Here is a 13,065-nt window from a genome sequence, read left to right on the forward strand (position 1 = left end):
CATACCCAGTGATAGGCATCGATTTCCTGCACCACCACTCGTTTTCTATCAATATGTCAGACAATACCCTTTGTCATCTACCTACTGACTGTAGTGATATGACTATCCCTCTCATATCTGCCTCTCGACTTGAACCCCCACCCTCTCGTGACAGTTCTCTTAGCTCTTTGACAGCCGAGTGTGTTCTGCTTACAGCTAAACTCACGAGTAAAACCTGTGACATAGTGGTTCAATGTCAACAGATTACCGACCTCCAAACTAATCAAGCCACGTTACAATGATTGATCGAGGGTACTACTCATGCCCTCGAACTCGCCAGACGTGAGATCTCTAGGATTTGCAGCACCAGCTTTTCAGCTTAACCAACTGCTGCCAACATTGACCACTGTGTGAGGGATGATATTAAGGTCAGTGTTCCTGCCTAACCTGGTGCACAGTGTGATCACCACCCCCAGTTGTGAAGTGTTTTGTCTGCCACCAATAGTGCATGTCATAAACTGAACATTACCAAAGGCCCCCCTGTTAGATATAAAGCTCGGAGACTGAACCCTCATATACTCAAGATCGCTAAGTCTATTACTCAGCCAGCACATATTGCCTCACCCATCGGCAGATACCTCTCTCTGCATGATGCTACTACTAACCAAAAGTTTTTGATTGAGAGCAGAACTGACACAAGCGTCATTCTGCCATCCCTCGCACCTCTGAATCTGCAAATCTCACCAACATTACTACAGGCCGCAAATGATTCAAACATCAATATGGTTTTTACTGCTCCACTCACATTAAAATTATTCACCTCTCTACAGTTTCCAGTGTCATTTCACGTACTCAGTGATAGGCATTGATTTCCTGCACCACCATGCATTTTCAATGAGTGAGGCTATATGTGCTGGCTGCTCATACTGTGGCGCCATGTATTTTTTGCGAGAGACGAGGCAGCAAATGCATCTTGCGTTGTGTGGCATCGCCGAACATGGTGTGAAACCACCATAATGGATAATGTGGATGTGGCTGGGAGGCCATAGTAGTAATGGAGGTTGCTGCTACGCTGTGCTGTGTGTCACTGAAGGCCGCCGGGGTGGGGGTGGGGGGCAGGCTCCAGCGCACGAGGTTCACGGTTTAGGTCACCAAATGGAAGCACTTGCACTGGCTGCTGGTAGCCGTGGATGAGTGAGTCCAATGCTGGGTGGTGGAGGGGGCGGTACTGCACTGACATCACTCAACTGAGTGGGGGAAGCTGGAATATGAAATCGGGGTATCTTGAAAGCATGATCTGCCACCAAAAGTTTCTCGTTGAGTGAGATTGATGTGAGTGGCAGGAATTGTAGTTGTAATATTTCTGGGAGTTTCATTAACCAAATCAACCAAAGTGCTGTCTCTGGCATAAAGTCACATGTTGCAAGGGCACGTAGTTGATGCCACAGTGTGGAGGGAGTGAGGTCACCTAATTGTTCCTTGTGAATAATGTGGTGAATGATCTCGCCAGAAGATAATGACAAATGTTCACAGATATTCGTTTAGCATTTTTGTATTGAGAAGGGGGGTCAGGTGCACCAGAATGTCACTGGTTAAATCCAAATGGTCTTTTAAATGGCTGGTGAGGCACATGAATTTCGATTCCTCAGAGTGGACACTGGTAGCACGAGAAGTAGAGTCCACAAGTGCAAACCAGGTGTTTGGCTGGTCCTTCACAAAAGTAGGCAATTTCGGAAATTTGGTGTGGGACATCCAATAACACAGTGTCACTTAGGGGCTGACTGCATGTAACTATTTCTTTGGTAGTGGTAACACAGGGGAGAGGGGGGCATGGGGTCTCAGAAACTTGACCAAGCAGGCTAGGTTCCCGTTGCAGCCAGGGCATCGGGAAATGTTGCGGTGAGGTAGTAGCGTCTTCTATATCAATAATGCACTGCTCAGAATGGACGGTAGGCATGAGAGAGAGTTGTAATTTGGTTGGAAATGTGGCTGGTACACACTGCGCAGACTTGACCTCGGCCGAGGCAAGACGGCACGGGTCGGCAAACCCGTGTTGTACAAAATTGGAAACGTCCACACGTGTACAAAGGCACAGTCTGACATAATATGGCGGTGGCCATGTAGGCCCTGTTAACCTGAGTCAAACCACTCACAGGCACAGTAGAAATGTGATGAAAGTTCAGGTTTGAAAGTTCTGGTTGCATAGCTGGAAGCTACGATGGCATCTGGTTCACTGCTAAGTAAGGTGCTTGAGTTGCAGTAGGCAAAGGTAGCTGCTGTTGGGTGTTGAAAGGCCACATGGCATAGCAACAAAAGATGACACAAAAATCATGAGAACAGTTCAGAACACTTGTCATCAGGGTCACTATTGTGGAAGTAGGTACAATGGCTTAAATGAATATGCTAAGATTCCACATATAGAGATAAGTGCTTTAATAATTGGCTTGATACCACTATACATCAACACATAATCAGTACGATTCAAATATTCACAATGAACTGAAAGTCCACATGCTATTGACCACAAACCCAAAGAAAGCAGTCCAAAGATAGGTCACTCAACCACCTTCATACCGTCACAGAGGTTTTGGTGAGTTCAAAATCTCTTTAGTAATTGCTCTCCTTCTGAGTTCAGTACAGTGGAAGAGGAAGACTTGATAGAACTTTCATCAGATTCTTCAGTAAGATGAAGTTTTCACCAGTTACATTGCCAACATTTTAGTATTCAGTAAGGAGTTTCTGGGCTTGAGCAAAAATGCATTGAAAGTATTAATTTCTTTTGCAAACTCCTATCTTTGTGACGGTAGATTCTCAGTGGTGGCTGCCATTAAAACAAAATACAGATCAAGACTCTGTGTGGAGAAGGAAATGAGAGTAGGTGTATCTCAAGATTTGACAAGTTGTGTGACAAAAGAAGAAAGCTCAAGTGCCGCATTGAGGTAAGCAGTATTTTATTTATAAGTTATTTTCATTAATTATTTCAGTTTTTACAAGGTATCCTACAGGATAGCCATAGAATCAACAAAGTTGATCAGGGGAGTCACAACTTCAAAACCATGTGCACAGTGGATACTTTAAGACGCAGGTGACCAGGGAAGTCGGCAATACTTCAATAGAATCAACACTTATTCTCAGTTAGCACACAAAAACGTTCCTTTCCAAAGGAAAACACTGGCATATGATCTCAGTTTGATTCTTGTACTGGAAAGAAGGATGAAACAGATATTAGTGTCAGTGGTGTTGAGAAATAGTTGAAATCACTAAAACTGAACAAATCTCCAGGGCTCAATGGAATCCCTATAAGATATCATAATGAAATTGTGCCTGAGTTTGCCTTCCTTTCTCTTGTAAGCCCCTTGAACTAAAAACTGTGCCAAATAGTTGGAAGAAAGCACAGGTCACACTCTTCTACACAAAGGGTAGTACAAGTGCTCCACAAAACTTCCACGCAATATCCTCAATATCTATTTGTTGTAGACTATTAGAACATACACTCAGCTTCAACATAGTGAGGCATCTTGAACAGATTAACCTGATCAATACCAATCAGCATAGGTTCTGCACTTTACTCACAAGAGATACTAAGAGCCATGGCCTAAGGCAGGCAGATAGATGTAGTATTTCTCAATTTCAGAAAATCATTTGACTCAGTACCGCAACTATGCTTATTATATGAGGTGTTGTTGTTGTTGTTGTTGTTGATTTGGTCTTCAGTCCAGAGATTGATTTGATGTAGCTCTCCATGCTACTCTATTCTGTTCAAACCCCTTCATTTCTGAGTAGCTAGTGCAACCTACTTACTTCTGAATCTGCTTACTGTATTCATTTGTTGGTCTCCATGTATGAGTTTTGTCCTCCACGCATCCTTCTAATACTAAATTGGTGATCCCTTGGTGTCCCAGAACATGTCCTATTAACCAACCCTTCTTCTAGTCAAATTGTGCCACAAACTCCTCTTCTTGCCAATTCTGTTCAGTACCTCCTCATTAGTTACATGATCTACCCAGCTAATCTTCAGCATTTTTCTGCAGCACCACATTTCAAAGGCTTCTATGCTCTTCTTGTCTAAACTGTTTATTGTCCATGTTTCACTTCCATGCATGGCTTCATTCCATACAAATACTTCCAGAAAAGACTTCCTGACACTTAAATCTATACCCAATGCTAAAAATTTCTCTTCTTCAGAAATGCTTTCTTTGTCATTGGCAGTCTACATTTTATACACTCTCTACTTCAACCACCATCAGTTATTTTGCTGCCTAAATAGCAAAACTCATCTACTACTTTAATTGTCTCACTTCCTATTTAATTCCCCCAGCAAGATGTCGTTTAATTCAACTACATTCCATTAGCCTCGTTTTGCTTTTGTGAATGTTCATCTTATATCATCATTTCAAGACACTGTCCATTCTGTTTAAATGCTCTTCCAAGTCCTTTGCTGTCTCTGACAGAATTATAACGCAATCAACAAACCTCAAGGTTTTTATTTCTTCTCCTTGGATTTTAATTCCTACTCCAAATTTTTCTTTTGTTTCCTTTACTGCTTGATCAGTATACAGATTGAATAATGTTGGGGATAGGCTACAATACTGTCTCACTCCCTTCTCAACCACTACTTCCATTTTGGGTCCCTCAACTCTTATAACTGCCATCTGGTTTCTATACAAATTGTAAATAGCCTTTCACTCCCTGTATTTAACCATCGTCACCTGCAGAATTTGAAAGAGAGTTTCCAGTCAACATTGTCAAAAGATTTATCTAACTCTACAAATGCTAGAAACATCGGTTTGCCTTTCCTTAACCTATCTTCTAAGATAAGTCTTACATTTCTACAGAATCCAAAATGATCTTCCCCAAGGTCAGCTTCTATCAGTTTTTCCATTCGTCTGTAAAGAATTTGTGTTAGTATTTTGCAGTCGTGACTTATTAAACTTATAGTTCGGTTACTTTCAACCTGTCAGAACCTGCTTTCTTTGGAACTGGAATTATTATATTCTTCTTCTTGCCTGAGGATATTTCGCTTGTGTCATACATCTTGACCATCAGATGGAAGAGTTTTGTCATGGATAGCTCACCCTAGACTGTCAGTAGTTCCAACAGTATGTTGTCTACTCCCAGGGCCTTGTTTCAACTTAGGTCTTTCAGTGCTCTGTCAAATTATACACACAGTATCATATCTTCCATATCAAATTCATCTACATTGTCTTCTATTTCCATAATATTGCCCTCAAGTACATTGCCCTTGTATAGACCCTTTATATACTTCTTCCACATTTCTGCTTTCTCTTTTTTTGCTTAGGACTGGTTTTCCATCAGAGCGCTTGATTTTAATACAGGCAGTTCTCTTCTCTCCAAAGCTCTCTTTAATTTTCCTGTAGGCAGCATCTATCTTACCCCTAGTGATATATGCTTCCACATCCTTACATTTGTCCACTAGCCATTCCTGCTTAGCCATTTTGCGCTTCCTATCGATCTCATTTTTTAGACATTTTTATTCCCTATTGCCTACTTCGCTTACTGCATATTTATATTTTCTCCTTTGATCAATTAAGTTTAATATCTCTTGTTTTAGCCAAGGATTTCTACTAGCTCTCGTCTTTTTACCTACTTGATCCTCTGCTGACTTCACTTTGTTCTTGTCAATAATACCCTAATGCTCCCTCTAAAACTCTCTGCAACCTCTGGTTCTTTCAGTTTATTCAGGTCCCATCTCCTTAAATGTGAGGTATTAACAAAAACTTTTGACTGGACTGAGGAGTTCTTGGTACGGAGAATGCTGGAAGTAATTTCAGATGGCCCCAGGGAAGTGTTTGGGAGCCCTTCTGTTCATGTTATATATTAATTACCTTGCAGACAATATTAATAGCAGCAACAGATTTTTTTTTGCAGATGTTTTGTTATTTATAATGAAGTGTTATCTGAAAAAGCTTGTCTAATATTGTGTCAGATCTTATAAATATTTCAAAGAAGTGCAAAAATTGTCAACTTGCCTCAAATGTTCATACATGTAAAACTGTGCACTTCACAAATTGAAAAACATGGTATCCTATGACTATAATATTAATGAGTCACAGTTGGAATTCATTAACTTATACATATACCTGAGTGTGACAATTTATAGGGATATGAAATGGAACAATCACATAATCTCAGATGTAGACAAAGCAGATGGAAGACTTTAGTTCTTTGGTGCAATACTAGGGACATGCAATCATTCTACAAAGGAGACTGCATACAAAACACTCGTGCAACCTGTCCTTGAATATTACTCAACCTTGTGGAATCCTTTACAAAATAGTACACGGAAATAAAGAAGGGCAGCATGAATGGTCACAAGTTTGTCTGAGCTATGGGAGAGTGTTATAAAGATGTTAAAAAACTAAACTGGCATATGCTTGAAGATTTACACAAACTATTCCATGAAAACCTACTTGGAAAGTTTTAGAACCAACTTTAAGTGATGAATTTAAGAACACATCACAACCCCTTATATATCACTCCCACTGGGATCTTGAAGACGAGTTTAGACTGGTTACAGTTTGCACAGAGTCATTTAAGCATTTGTTCTTCATACGTTCCTTATGGGGAAAGAATGGAAAGAAGTCCTAGTAACTGGTACAATGGAATGTATCCTCTTATACTGCACTTCACTCTAGTTGGCATAGTACAGATGTTGATGTAGACATAGACCCACAAAGTGTCCCCATATCCACAGCGTTGCCCCAGTCTGTATGCAGTCTTTTGGTAGGCACCCAGGATGGACATCCACAGTGATAGAGGCCATGCATGTTGCAGTCATGTGCAAAGTAACCACCTAATATGCAACTTACTGCACCAATGCATTTAGCTATATCCAGAATGGCTGGCTGTGCCAACCAATGCCGCCATCTACATCACTGCCTCTGTCACATCCAGACACTGCACCAATGGTAGATATATCACTCTCCACCCATTTAGACATAGGTCAGATGCTGCCATCATACCCACACACACCAAGTGCCCTCATAACACCAGCGAAATCACAACTGGCCGCTTTGACCCTTGTGTGATTTGACCATGCTGGTAGAGATGTCACAGATGATGGCATTTACTCATTGCCAATAATCCACCAAGGCTGTCAGTGCAGACTCAGATGCCCTTGAACAGGTGAGCTGGATAGTACCATCAGGGAGTGCTGCATAGCTTCTCTTGTCGCCTAGACTGTGGTAGCGGCCCCTTATTAGTTAGAGGACCCGCATAACTGACACGCAAGATGGGCCGCCGACCTCCTTTCAGGAGTATGGAGAGAAAAATCACCAGCGGATATAAACACTAAGAGGCTTTCCAAATAAACTCAGAACTACTTCGCCAGACAGTATGTGACAGTGTTCCACCAGTTGGAACTCATATGATTCACATAGCACTCCGCTGACTTGGCTTTATAAGCACGCAAGGACAGTCAGACCGGCAGTGTTTACGTGCTGTTGGGCAACAGCTCCGGCCAGTACTTACACCGGCCCTAGTATTGTATACACTCGCCATAGCATTGTAGTAGCACGTCATATTTTGTAATTGGTACAGTAGATTTTGTTGCATTGTCTTGTTTCCTTATCTGGTTTGCCACCCCAAGAGTTGTGGGGTTTTCTTGTTGTTCTTGAATTTAAAACTTAGTGTATGCCAAGAAGGCATTTTTCTTTAATTATAATAACCGCCAACCCCAGGACACTACAGTTACTGGCGATGAGGATAAAACTTTCATTTTCGGACATAATGGCCTCCTCCAAGGAACTTCTTCAGTCCTGGGTGAAAACTCTACAGCAGATTCAGGCAGCACTCACGTGTTCTGAACTTCACCCTCACTCACCAGTGTTGCAAGATGTAACTCATACAGTTGATTCCATTGCAGGAGAATTGAATACTTTGCACGTGGCTCCAGCGATGTTTCCGGCTTTCGATAGGTCTGTTGAACCATGGTCAAATTATGTCAAATGGTTGGAACAACATTTACTGGCATATGGGATCCATGAGGAAAATCGAATTTGGGCTTTTTTTTTATCAACAGTTTGTCCACAGATGTATCGTTTCATTCAAAAACTGAGCCTTGGGCAGTCCCCTTGTGATCTCTCATTTACCCATATTAAGGGTTGCCTTTTTGAGTACTTTGATGCACAAATACATGTGACCTTTGCCCCTCAGACTTTCTGTTCTCGTCGGAGATCCCAAGGTCAGACATATCGGGAATGGATTATGACACTCCAGGGTCTCTACCGCGATTGTAAGTTCTGGTGCGATAACGTTGCTTGTAAGCATTCTTATGCCTCTTTGTTGATTCCCACCTATGGTGATGTTTCACGCATCAGACGGGGGTCTTTGGGCTGATATTTCGAGGTTACAGGACCCATTCCTTGACACCAGTCTGCTGATCATTCATGCATTTGAACAGTCTCACCAGCTACAACCACCACGTCTTGATCCACCTGTTTTTGAGGCCCTCCAGTTGCCTAGTGCCAAGTGGGAGTCTCGTCAATATGCTGGCCTTTTCTGTGACAGGAAGTCTTTCACCCAGCTTCCAACCTGCCCGGACTGTTTCCGGACTCACCAACGGTCAGAGTGCCCCCATCAGCGAGCAGGATGCACACCTCAGGTCCTGGAAGCCTCACATTCCATTGACAGCCAAGGATTCTCCATTATTACCCAGTCAGATGCCTGTTTTCTCCTTACGCTGGACGTCTTGCATATTCTGGTGGTCTTCCAAATTGACACGGCATCATCGGTTTCTACTGTGGATGGTGCCACTTACCAACACATGGGCTTGCTGGCTTTATCCTCGAACACTCGCACCTTGTGCAGTTTCCATAATCGCTCTATATCAATCGATGGCGTTTCTCTCCACTCAAATCTCTTACAAGGGTCGTTCCTCCACCGCTCAGTTTTTGGTGGTCAGATCCCTTGGCGTTACTAACCTTCGGGATGTGGACATTTTTGGTTGTCTGGGTTTATCAGCGCAGGATGTGGTACAGGCGGTGTCGATTTCCTCATCGTATACCCTCCTTGCCCTGTTGCTCAGCAAATACGAAACTTTGGCCTCATCCTCCACATCAGGGGTGAAGGCTTTCACCGCACATGTTCAGTTTCTTCCCTCTGCTGTTCTTTGTTGTTTTTAAGGCCCGCCTGGTCTCCTTTCCTCTCCAAAAGAGGCTCCAGGTGGAACTTCGCGGCTTACAAGACGAAGGCGTCCTTTCTCCCATAGTGCACAGTTGCTGGGCGACACCTATCGTGATAGTTGAGAAGCTGAACGGAGCTTTACGCATCTGTGGCGATTTTAAGGTCATGGTCAAGTCTCAGCCCATCATCGGTGCATATCCTGTCCCATCGGTGGATGACATACTCACACATCTTGCAGGCTCGACCGTTTCCTCCAAAAATTGATTTGCGCAATGCTTATTTGCAGTTGCTGTGGGATGAGGAATCACAGCAGATCCTAGTGATCAATACCCCCTGTGGCCCTTTCCAGTACAACCGCCTCCCGTTTGGCATTGCCAGTGCTCCTGCCATTTTCCAATGTTATTTGGAATGGGTCACAAGCCATGTGCCTGTGCGACCAATTATCTGGATGATGTCATTGTTGGTGGCTCGTGTGCACTAGACACCACGGAAAAGCTGGATTGGCTGTTTCAGGTTTTTTCTGAGGCTAACCTGCATTGCTGAAAGGAAAAGTGTGACTTTTTCACGAGAGAGATCACTTAACTTGGGTTCACGATTGATTCCCATGGCTTACACACCTCTAAGGAATATGTCGAGGTGATTTAAAATCTCCCTCCTCCCACCAATGTGAAGCAACAGCATACCATACTTGGTCAAATCAACTATTATCACTGGTTTATACCCCACGCCGCCTAGATTTCGGCACCCCTGACAGGGTTATTGTGCAAGGGTGCACGTTGGGTTTGGGACAGGGTGTGTGAGCAGGCTTTCACATGTCTCAAGTCAGCTCTCCCTCGCCCTCCTTGTCTGGCCACTTACGATCCTTCCCTGCCCTTCATTATCTCCACTGATGCCTTGGACTACGGCCTGGGTGCGGTCCTCTTGCAAGTGGTTGACGGCGTTGAGAGGCTGGTGGCTTTTGCATCCAAAAAATTGACTGACACTCAAACTAAATACAGTCAAATTGAAAAGGAAGCTTTGGCACTGGTTTTCGCCCTGACAAAATTCTACAATTTCATGGATAGTCATCATTTCACTCTGCAGACCGACCACAAACCTTTTGTTTCTTTGTTTCACCTGGGAGCTGCAGTGTCCACTCAGACGGCGTGCCACCTTCAGCATTGAGCGCTCTTCCTGGTTACGTTCAACTTTGATATTATCTATCGCACCTCTGAATGGCATGCAAACACCAATTTTCTGCCTTGCCTGCCTGCTGGAGCAGACTGTGAGTTTGACGCCTCTCCCTTGGTTTGTTTCCATGTGTAACTGGATGTGGACGCAGCTCGGGATGCACTTCCATTGGATGGCGATGCGGTCTGGTGGGCCACCGCTCAGGATCGGACACCGAAAGCTCCCTGCTGCCAAATTTCTGCGGGTTTGCTGACCGGCTGTTGCAGCGTCCATGATGCAGAGGTCCAGCATTTTTGGGATCATTGGCACAGTCTCTTTTTCCACAGTGGCGTCATCCTTTTGGATTATGACTCCGACATTCCATGGTTGGTCATAACGCAAGTTTTGTGCCATTGTGTCTTAACCTCCTCCACGCTGGCCATTGGGGCATCATCTTCACTGAACAGCTGTCACTCCGACATCTTTATTGGTGCGGTTGGGATAAAGACATTGCCTCCCTCGTGTCATCCTTCACTATGTGCCAAACATCTCAGGCAGCACCCCTGCACCAGTGTTTTTCGTGGCTGGATGGAGCTGCTCCGTGAGAATGTCTCCATTTGGATTTCACAGGTCTGTTTCATGGTTCCCAGTGGTTCATACTGATCGACTGGGTCGAGATAGCCTTATGTCTCCCGCATGATGAGCAATACTTCTGCTGAGACTATCAAAATGCCTCTTTGCTGTCAAGGGTTCCCCAAAATGGTCCACAGTTTACTTCAAATGACTTTAAGCAATTCTGTACTGCCAATGGAATTTCCCTCATCCAGCTGCCCTTTTTCACCCTATGTTAAATGGTCAGGCAGAACGTTTTGTGAGGATGATCAAGACCTGGCTCAATAAGCTGCTGAGATATCACTCACTGGAGGAGGCTGTGCTTCTCTTTTTGGCTACATATCGCACTGGCCTCCATGCCGGTAAAAGTCCAGTGAAGATATTTCACGGTCGACCTTTCCACTTTCCCCTGATTTCTGAGGCTTCTCAACCTCCCGCCCACACACCGGTGCACTCCTTTCGCATCAGGCAGGAGGTCTGGGTGCAAATCAACCACGGGCATGCTGGGCACCTGTGGTCATCACCTAGTTCTGAAGCCAGGTGATGGCATCTCTCCGGTGGACCAATGGTTTCGCCGCCAGCAGGCACATCAAACACCTCTGTCCACTTCCGTTGGACCACAACGCCCCGGGGGAGCTGCCAGTGCCTATCGCCACCTGCCCTGTGGCAGAATCTCCACTTCAGCCTCCACCTCAGACGCTGTCTCTGCCACCAGCCACCAGTGCTGCATCACGGCCTCCCACCCCTGCCAGCCACGAACCCATGGACGTTGATCGGGGCGCTCCTATTCGTATGGACATTTGTGGTGCTGTGAATTTTTTTTTTGTTTTTTCCAAGGGAAGAAATGTTGTAGTGGACCCTTATTAATTAGAGGGCCCGCATAACCAACATGCAAGATGGGCTGCCAACCTTCTTTCAGGAGTGTGGAGAGAAACATTGCCAGTGGGTATAACCAAAACACACTTTCCAAATAAACATGGAACTACTTCTCCACACAACATGTGACAGTGTTCCACCTATCAGAACTCATATGACTCATGTAGTATTCCGCTGACCCGGCTTTATAAGCATGCCAGGACAGTCAGACCGGCAATGTTTTACCTACTGTTGGCCAACAACTCCAGCCAGTACTTACACCGGCCCTAGCATTGTATACACTCTCCATAGCACTGTAGTAGCATGTTGTATTTTGTAATTGGTTGAGGAGATTTTGGTCAGTATTTCCTTCCATTGTCTTATTTCCTTATCTGGTATACCACCCCAAGAGTTGTGGGGTTTTCTTGGTGTGCTTGTGTTTAAAACTTAGTGTATGCCAAGAAGATGTTTTTCTTTAATTATAATAAAGTGTGTTCAAATTGACTGTTAGTTCTTTCCTGTCGACTGCAGAACACTACATAGACTTCAGAATGGACCCAGTAGACAGGTCACTGATCCTGATCACCACCCTCCATCACCTCAAATAAGGCATAAATGGAACACTTCTGTCCCTGCAGAGCTATTTCAATCATAAAGGGTGTAATATTGTAGGATATCAATACTGACAATCCATCAGAGCTCATGGAAGCAGCGTAACTATGTTGTGTACCATTACATTAGACAATCTGCAGCCACCAGTCTCAAGGTAGGAACAAGGGCAACCATGGTATACATGAGCAAGTTTTTGTTATGATATAACTTACTGCCAACACACTTCTGGTTGGATCTTCTCACTGCTATAGTCATTATATTTAGACACTGGGTATTAACTCTGTTTAATGGACTTATGTATGTGCTGCTTTTGGGACTTTGGCTTTGTATCAGACATTTCTCAGATGTGTACCAGACAGTGCCCACTGGCACCATATTAAGCAATTCTCACGGTTGTAGCTTTACCTCCATGTGTAATGCTTTACTCACAGTTCTTGTATTAAATGTGAACTGTAGTTTATTCATCTCATACAGGGGCAGTGGCAAGGGGGGGAGGGGGGCTACTTCAGAAATCAGCAAATACATTACTTCAACAGATTCAATATTTTTTTGTAATTATATAGCAATATAGGTTGCACTGTATTTCAAACACATTTTAACAAAATAATAAAAGGTAAATATCATTTAACTTAAAATAGGCATCTTATTATTTATTAATATACATTGGATGTAATGTCATCGACATATTAAAAAAAAAAAAAAAAAAAAACAGAG

The 13,065-nt window shown here is 43.7% G+C and overlaps 1 protein-coding gene across 1 annotated transcript in view; it reads right to left on the minus strand.

Moving 5' to 3' along the window:
• LOC126456615 (serpin-like protein HMSD) overlaps nt 1-13,065 on the minus strand; it is a 144,499-nt gene that overhangs the window by 25,870 nt on the left and 105,564 nt on the right. The gene's annotated exons all lie outside the window — the stretch shown is intronic.

This window comes from Schistocerca serialis, chromosome 2 (genome assembly GCF_023864345.2).
Source record: "Schistocerca serialis cubense isolate TAMUIC-IGC-003099 chromosome 2, iqSchSeri2.2, whole genome shotgun sequence".
In the NCBI taxonomy this organism is placed as follows: Eukaryota; Metazoa; Arthropoda; class Insecta; order Orthoptera; family Acrididae; genus Schistocerca; species Schistocerca serialis.